We start from the raw sequence: 7444 nt of genomic DNA, 5'->3' as shown, positions 1-7444 counted from the left end.
GAAGCATGTTTGTCACACTCATGCTCATTAAGTGAATATTGTACAGAAATAATGATGTATAATGAGTATTGTGCATATGCAGTTTGATGATGTTAATAACATTTTAAATATGTGGTAAGCTTTTCATTTTTTCACGCCGTATCAAAAACACAGATGTTACTTTAAAAAAAAAGGCCATTATTTGAAGGAAAATTCTTAATTGCTTTATTTTTCTCCTATTTTCTTAACTGAAATTATAAAGGAAAATATTAAAAACATTGTAACAAACTGTAAATTCCATCTGACGTTTAATTATTTGTCTAACACCTTCCTCCTGAAAATCTAACAATATTAAGTGACATAATTATTTATTAATTCATACAGGTGGACAATTTTTACTGGAGCAATTCAGGGTAAGCACCATGCTCAGGGTATTACAACAGGGGGAGGGATTCAAACACACCTCCTTTGAGTCCAAAGCAGGCAGCTGTGAACACTATCCCACTTCTAAAATTGTGTGTTCTGTGCCAGTGCTTCATGCACATAAATCTTATTAATTTGGTTACAAGATTTATTTGCTAGATTTGTTGCCCATATCGCAGTGGGTTGGACCGGATCCTGCTCTCCGGTGGGTCTGGGGTTCGAGTCCCGCTTGGTGTACTTTGCGACAGACTGATGTCCCGTCCTGGGTGTGTCCCCTCCCCCTCCGGCCTTTCGCCGTGTTGCTGGGTTAGGCTCCGGCTCCCCGTGACCCCATATAGGACAAGTGGTTTCAGACGATATATATCTGTTGCCCATATTTTTTTGGAAGGCCAAAATACAGACAGAAACGTTTTCTCGTTCTATATTTCCGTTTTCCTGCTATATAAAGGGGCTTAAATAGGAGAGTCATGGTAACATACTGTTAAACAATCATGACCAATGGTGGTCAGATATGCCAGTGTTGTTTGTCAGCTGCAGAATGCTACGTTAGCTGTAACCAAGACAGGTTGCCAGGCGCATCGTGTCATCGTGTGGTGCGTCGTGTCACTTGTCAGGCGTGGCTGTGTGCCACGCACATTTTACAGCAATCCACGACAAAGTCGGTCAAACAGTGGGATCATGGCTTGTGAGCAGCCAGGAGCAGATCCAGCTGACTTAATAGATGGTGTCTGGAGGACATGTCTGGTTCTGGCAGTGATCCAGTGTGGGGTTGTAGTGCATAGCCTTTAATTTGTATTCAAGAAGAAAGTCCATGTGTATAAAATCTAAACACAAAAACTTTTTTTCCACCCCTAAAAGAAGAAAAGTAACACCCTCAGATATTTAAATATCCTCTTCCTTCATGGCTGTGTGTGGTAACGATCCATGTCACTGTGGTTCTGGAGTACTGGTTTTGTGCGAAGAGTTTCATATCCAAGTGCTAGAATAGAACGGGAGTCCAACATTTGTGGTTTACTCTTTAGTACTGTACTGGAAAAGCTGTGAACTAATAAGGAAGCCACAGAGCACTGCAGGGTTCCAGATGAGACATTTGGGAGCACCTTCAGTTAATGCCAACGAGAAGGATGCTACCAAAGTAAAGTTTCAGAAACCCTTTGTAGAAGTTAGGAAAACCCTAAGACGCAGTGCACTCCCTTAAACACCTTGGATCGAGGCAAGAAAACCTGATCTCCATCTTACCAACATCCATCTTTATCCTGTGAGGACTAAGTACATACCCCAAAAAGAGACAGTATTGTTTGAAGGAGCTGACACTTCCTGGCCTGAACGGATGGGCGATGCGTATCGGCTTAGCGCTTGTACTTGATGTGACAACCGTCGCAAGACAAACTCAGCATAGATCAAGATGTTATCTATTGAAAGCAACACTCACTTGTTTATCATGTCTCTCAGAACCTCATTTACATGCTTGAAAAACCAAGTGGGCATTGGCTAATCCATAAGGCATGACATTGAGAATATCCCATAGTCATGCCAAAGGCAGTCAATCTTCTTCCCGTATCCTGGTGAGACTGTAGGCATTAAGGAAATGCAACTAAGGAACTTAGTGGAAAAGTTGCACTATTTACTTGCTCACGTGCTGTCTGCCCCAGTTGGAGGGGATATGGGTACTTTTTTTTGGGTTCTTGCATTCAGAACCTCATCAAAAATCTGGATGCTGCCAGCGAAGTGCGTGGTCTGTTGGGATGTACTGGGTGGCGTCACCGCGATGTTGGATTTTGGACTTTCCACATAAGAGATAGTGTTTGCAACAAGTGCCTGCTGGATGCATTATTTATATTTCATTTCTGATTTACTGAATGGAAAGCAAAAAAAGCTTGGGTGCACCTGTGTGCAAATGAGGTGAAAAAAGTTTCCACCGGCTGCAAATGGTTTAGGGAACCAACGTTTCTCCAAACCCATTTTTTTTATTCCTTGATCTGAAACTATTGACACAAAATGTGGTTAAACTCTGTAGATGAGGACTACGGGAATTTCACAGTTCCGGTAACTGCTTGTGTGGCGAGCCGCTGACCGCTGCCCGTTTGTGGGAAACATGTTTATGGGAAGCCTTAGTTCCCGTGCTGCATTAAGACCCTGTTTCTGCGCACTTCAGTTGTCTCTCCAAAGCGTGAAAGGATTTGATGTTTTTGCCAGCTTCCCTCTGTGCTGCAACATTGTTGGTGAAATGCTCAAGAGAGAGGTTGACTCCCAAAGCAATTTTTTTTATCATAAATAATTGAGATGTTGCGAGATGGGTCTGTCCTCTCTGGTTTTGCCTGCATTATACTCGAGGATTACCAAACAACCAATTTCCAAAAACTAACCTTAGGACACAATCATTTAAGCTGCCACAGGCATGACTCAGTTTTCCCGCGAAACAATAAAGCCCAAACGTTTTTTCAGTCTGACCTTTGATTAAGATTGCTCATTTCCTGCTTACAAATGAAACTGTTGAGTAGATCAACTTTGACAACGTGAAACACATTTCGTCGCCAAACTTCAGAAGCAAGTTTTGCGATGAACGCAGGGTGTTGCTGCTTTTTCCACGGTTAAGTTCTGGTTAGCGTATATCAGGTACTACTGACTTACTCACGCGTGGTGTTATGAACTGCAAGTCACGAGGGGTAGAGTGAGTGGAAATGTCATAATCACTTAAGCAAATACAAGCTGTGGAACAATGTGTATAAACAAACTGCGCATTCAAAAACTTCCTGTTTGCATTAACACTCAGGAATGTTATTTCCCTCTCCCATGCACAGACAGTATGTATGCATGCACACACAGAAATGAAAACAACATAAGAATAAACTCACATGAGCAACTTATTTAAGAAAATGTGACTGGTGTCCCGTCCTGGGTGTACCCTGCCTCAAGCCCTATCCTTCCTGGATAGACTTTGTAACTCCACAGTCCTGCACTGGACAAGCAGTGATTGATCATGACCTAATAAAACACCAATAATATTACATTAAAAACAAGGTGGAAATAATATTTGTTGGAAATATGATAAAATATGGTGGTGTTATTGTTATCATTGCACAAAATACTTTTTAATTTTGTAAATCAATCAATCAATCAATCGATCAATCAATCAATCAATCAACTGGCGAGTTTGTTCATCATTTTTCTGTCATTCTTCACCATAAGAATTAATGGTACTTTTACCGACTCACAACGAAACTTCGGATCGGCATTTCAGACGTTTTTCCTGCTGCACTGTACCCATGTAACAGCGATGTAAGTTCTGCTACATTTTGTTCATCGGTGCATGAAAGGACATGTAAACAACTAAACATGTGTTTGTACCATCTGGAAGTTTACAGCATGGGCTACATATCATCCCACAGTGGTAATGGCACAGCCGTTTCATATTTCATTGCTCTAAGGTGGAAGCTGCTGTGCCTGTGATGCACACTCTAAATCTGGCAGTGTTACATAAACTCTGAGGGGAGTTCAACTGCGGCTCCAGAATTAACCCTGTCTAGCTTGATCTAACACTGCCGTCACTACTGTGTATGTAATTGTTATTTTTTGCTGATTCTGAATGGAATGAATTAGTGTTTGAGAGACAATAGCTTGAATTTCTATTTTAATTTACAGTCAACAGGCTTTAAACTTTTCAGAGGTTATAATTTCTTTCCATAAACTGCCTTTTCTACTGTTTTACTTTTAATTTGAGTCACAGCCTCTGCAAGGCAACTTGCAGCTCAGATCTGTATACTAATCTACATACAATTATTTACCCATTTATACAGCTGGGTAAGTTTTGCCAGAGTAAATTTGCTTAAGAATAGTGCAGGAGAAAGACGGATTCTAAGCTAGAGCCATTTAGTTGTGTCAGTACTGTAGTATACCGTATTTGTAGCACAGAGTCGCGTACATGCTCACTTCATAGCCACTTCCACTCTTTCTGTAAAAACTGTTACTTAAGATGGTCTGTGCAAGGTAAAATACACTCATCATTGTCACCAGGGTAGAAGATTGCTGCAGCTGGAGGCCAGGCTACAGAAGATCAAAATGTGGGAGCTGACCTTGAAGACTGTTCGCAAAGACTTGTTGGACAAAGACCAACAGTGGATATCAGTATTAGTCTGACTCAACCCACGGAGCTCCACAAAGTAACATTTTGCATAATGCAGATGCACAGTGAGTAGTGCTGCTGTCTCACTGTGCATGGGTGAGGTGAGAGAGTGTGGGTTCAATTCCCACTTAGTCTGTGGGTGCTCTGGTTTCTTCCCACAGTCCAAAGACATGCTGTTCAGGTTCCCCCATAGTGTGTGAGTAACAGAAGGAGTGTGTTCCACTGATGTATGGATGAGTGACCCATTATAAATGCTGTATCTAGCAGTGTAAGTCACTATGGTGAATAAGGTGTATAGGCTCATAACACTACATAGAGTTCACTATATGCTGCTTTGGACAAAAGCATCTGCTACTTAAACATAGCTTTGCACAATGTTTCCAAAGTGGTTTTCCCACAACATGTGTAGAAGTTCAAGTGCATTCAAATCACTGCCACATTAAGGTAAATATATTTGTCACGTTCAACAAGTATCCAGGGAGTGGTGGGTACATTTAATTTTTATTTCTCCTTCATCCAATCAAATTGCCACCAGTTAAAATCAAATGGGTTTTCCGATCACACAGACACACATTGACTGAAGCCGCTTGTCCCAAGCAGGGTCATGGTGAACTGGGGCCTAACCCGGCAGCACAGGGCACAAGGCTGGAGGGTGAGGGGACACACCCAGGACGGGATGCCAGTCCATCACAAGGCACCCCAAGCGGGACTCGAACCTCAGGCCTACCAGAGGGCGGGACCTAACCAAGCCCACTGTGCCATCATGACCCTCTAATTTTCTGATCAGGGTGATCTTTTTCCCTAGGAAATTAGAATTCAGCCTCTTAGTGGCTGACAATTGCATTGTGTTATAGAAAAAAGGGAGAAAAAGAGGCAAAGCAGTGACTTTTCTTAGTCTGCAAGTATAATTTTATATATACGAGACCAGTGAAAAGCGTGAGGCCACTTGCCGGAAACTAGTCTTTGTTCACACAACATTAGGTAAACAGTTCTGAGAAGGAGATGGTCCAACAGGTCTTCCCAGCTCTGCTTTGTTTTCACTCCTTTGTCCACTTTGTCCCACACAGGTGTTGTTGCCCAGGTGTGCTCACACTTTTGGCTGCTGTTCCAAAGTGTTTCCATCCATTCAGACAAAGTGCTCCCAGAACAGGGTGAACATCAGAGGTGAATTTCTGGTTTATGCCCACTGGGTGGTAATGTTGCACTGGAGATGCCATGGAGATTACGGGTACGTTCCTGCGAAGCTGCTCTTTGGAAGAGCACACCTCAGCCTAAGCTCCTTAACGACGAGCTTACAGAAGCCGAAATTAGAGAAAGGTCATCAGCTGTCAGCATTTGATATCCTTGATAACTGCAGCAATTACATATTTTTTGAGAATAAGGTGGACTAGTAACCGACATATTTTATGTGACCGACAAGTGTAAATTCTTAGATGTGCGAGGCCATCGTGCGAAATCGCATTACTGCTTATTGCATTTCAGTAAACGGGCATAACGACACTGAAGAAAATCTGATAAATTTCAGCGATAATTGTCTGCAATCGCTTATCGTTCTGCTTTGAAACGTCAGCTCGGTGACATGAATGTAACCCAAAGTACGACTTTTTGCAGGAAGGTAAACATCACGACAAGACGCGTTTCAGATCTCGGAATCTTGCGCTGTCGTTAGTCACACGCAGATGCGCAGACATCATCGTGCACATGCGAACGTGAAAATATGCGCTACGTACGCGTACGCGAAGGCACAAAACACTCGGAAAAGCACGCGTGACCTTACTGAGGGATTTGCTTCTGTCTGAGGGGTTTCTTCGTACGCGTTCGTAGGAACATTTCCCGTCCGTGATATTGGTCCTGATGCTGCGAACCTCTGCTGAAACATTTCGTCTTTGTTTTAAATTGAACAGCAGTCCGACCGTTTAGTTTTGCTGCAGTATGGATACGTTATAGCCCATAAATATGTTTTCAATTACCTTGTTAATTGTGCTGATTGTTCCCTTCTATATATTGACATGTTGATCTTGATTGTTGTTGTTCCCTTAACCATGACTCCATTCTGACCCAGAAAAAATAGACATACGAAGTCTACAAAAGTACACGTACGCACCATCTGAAACCGCTTGTCCCATGCGGGGTGGTAGGGAACCGGAGCCTAACCCGGCAACACAGGGTGTAAGGCTGGAGGGGGAGGGGACACACCCAGGACGGGACGCCAGTCCATCGCAAGGCACCCTAAGCGGGACTCGAACCCCAGACCCACCGGAGAGCAGGACCCAGTCCAACCCACTGCGCCCCTCCTCTACAAAAGTAAAAGTGCTAAATATGAACATGTGCAAGAATTCACAATATGAAAGCACCGACTGTCCTCATTCACCGCTCCCTTTCCATGACTAAAGCCTGCCTACCACTGAGAGTTTTTACTTTTCTTGTACTCACTTTGAAGCCATTGAATATGCTGTTGAATAAAACAATTTTGTCGATACAGTGCAAGAAGGCCACAGTATTGTTTGTCATTCGCATTTGGTAGGAAAGGTGAAATATATTTGAAGCCCGGGGTGACAAATTCTGCAGAAGCTCAATTCTGACTTGTCTTCATTGACCTTCTTAGCTGACCTTCTGTTATCCTTAATTATTTACCAAGCTATTTATCCATTCATTACTAAGGTATTATCCATTCAGACTGTCCTTTGAGTTCTTTTTTTTTTTTTTTAAATGTACCAGTGACATTTGGAACATGTAACAAGAGACTCCTCTCTCAGACAGGAATATATTCTCATCACTTTCATTTTGGTCTCTCCAGGTACTGGTATGATTTACAGTGGCACCTTTTCAGCAAACATGACATGAGCATGATATACTCTGGTCCTGTAAGGTGTGCACACACAGTTACCCATGCCTTTATGACACAGTGTCAACCAGCCT

The sequence above is a fragment of the Scleropages formosus genome, chromosome 7 (assembly GCF_900964775.1).
Source record: "Scleropages formosus chromosome 7, fSclFor1.1, whole genome shotgun sequence".
NCBI lineage: Eukaryota > Metazoa > Chordata > Actinopteri > Osteoglossiformes > Osteoglossidae > Scleropages > Scleropages formosus.
The sequence above is the reverse complement of the archived record's forward strand: the minus strand, read 5'-3'. Positions refer to the sequence as shown.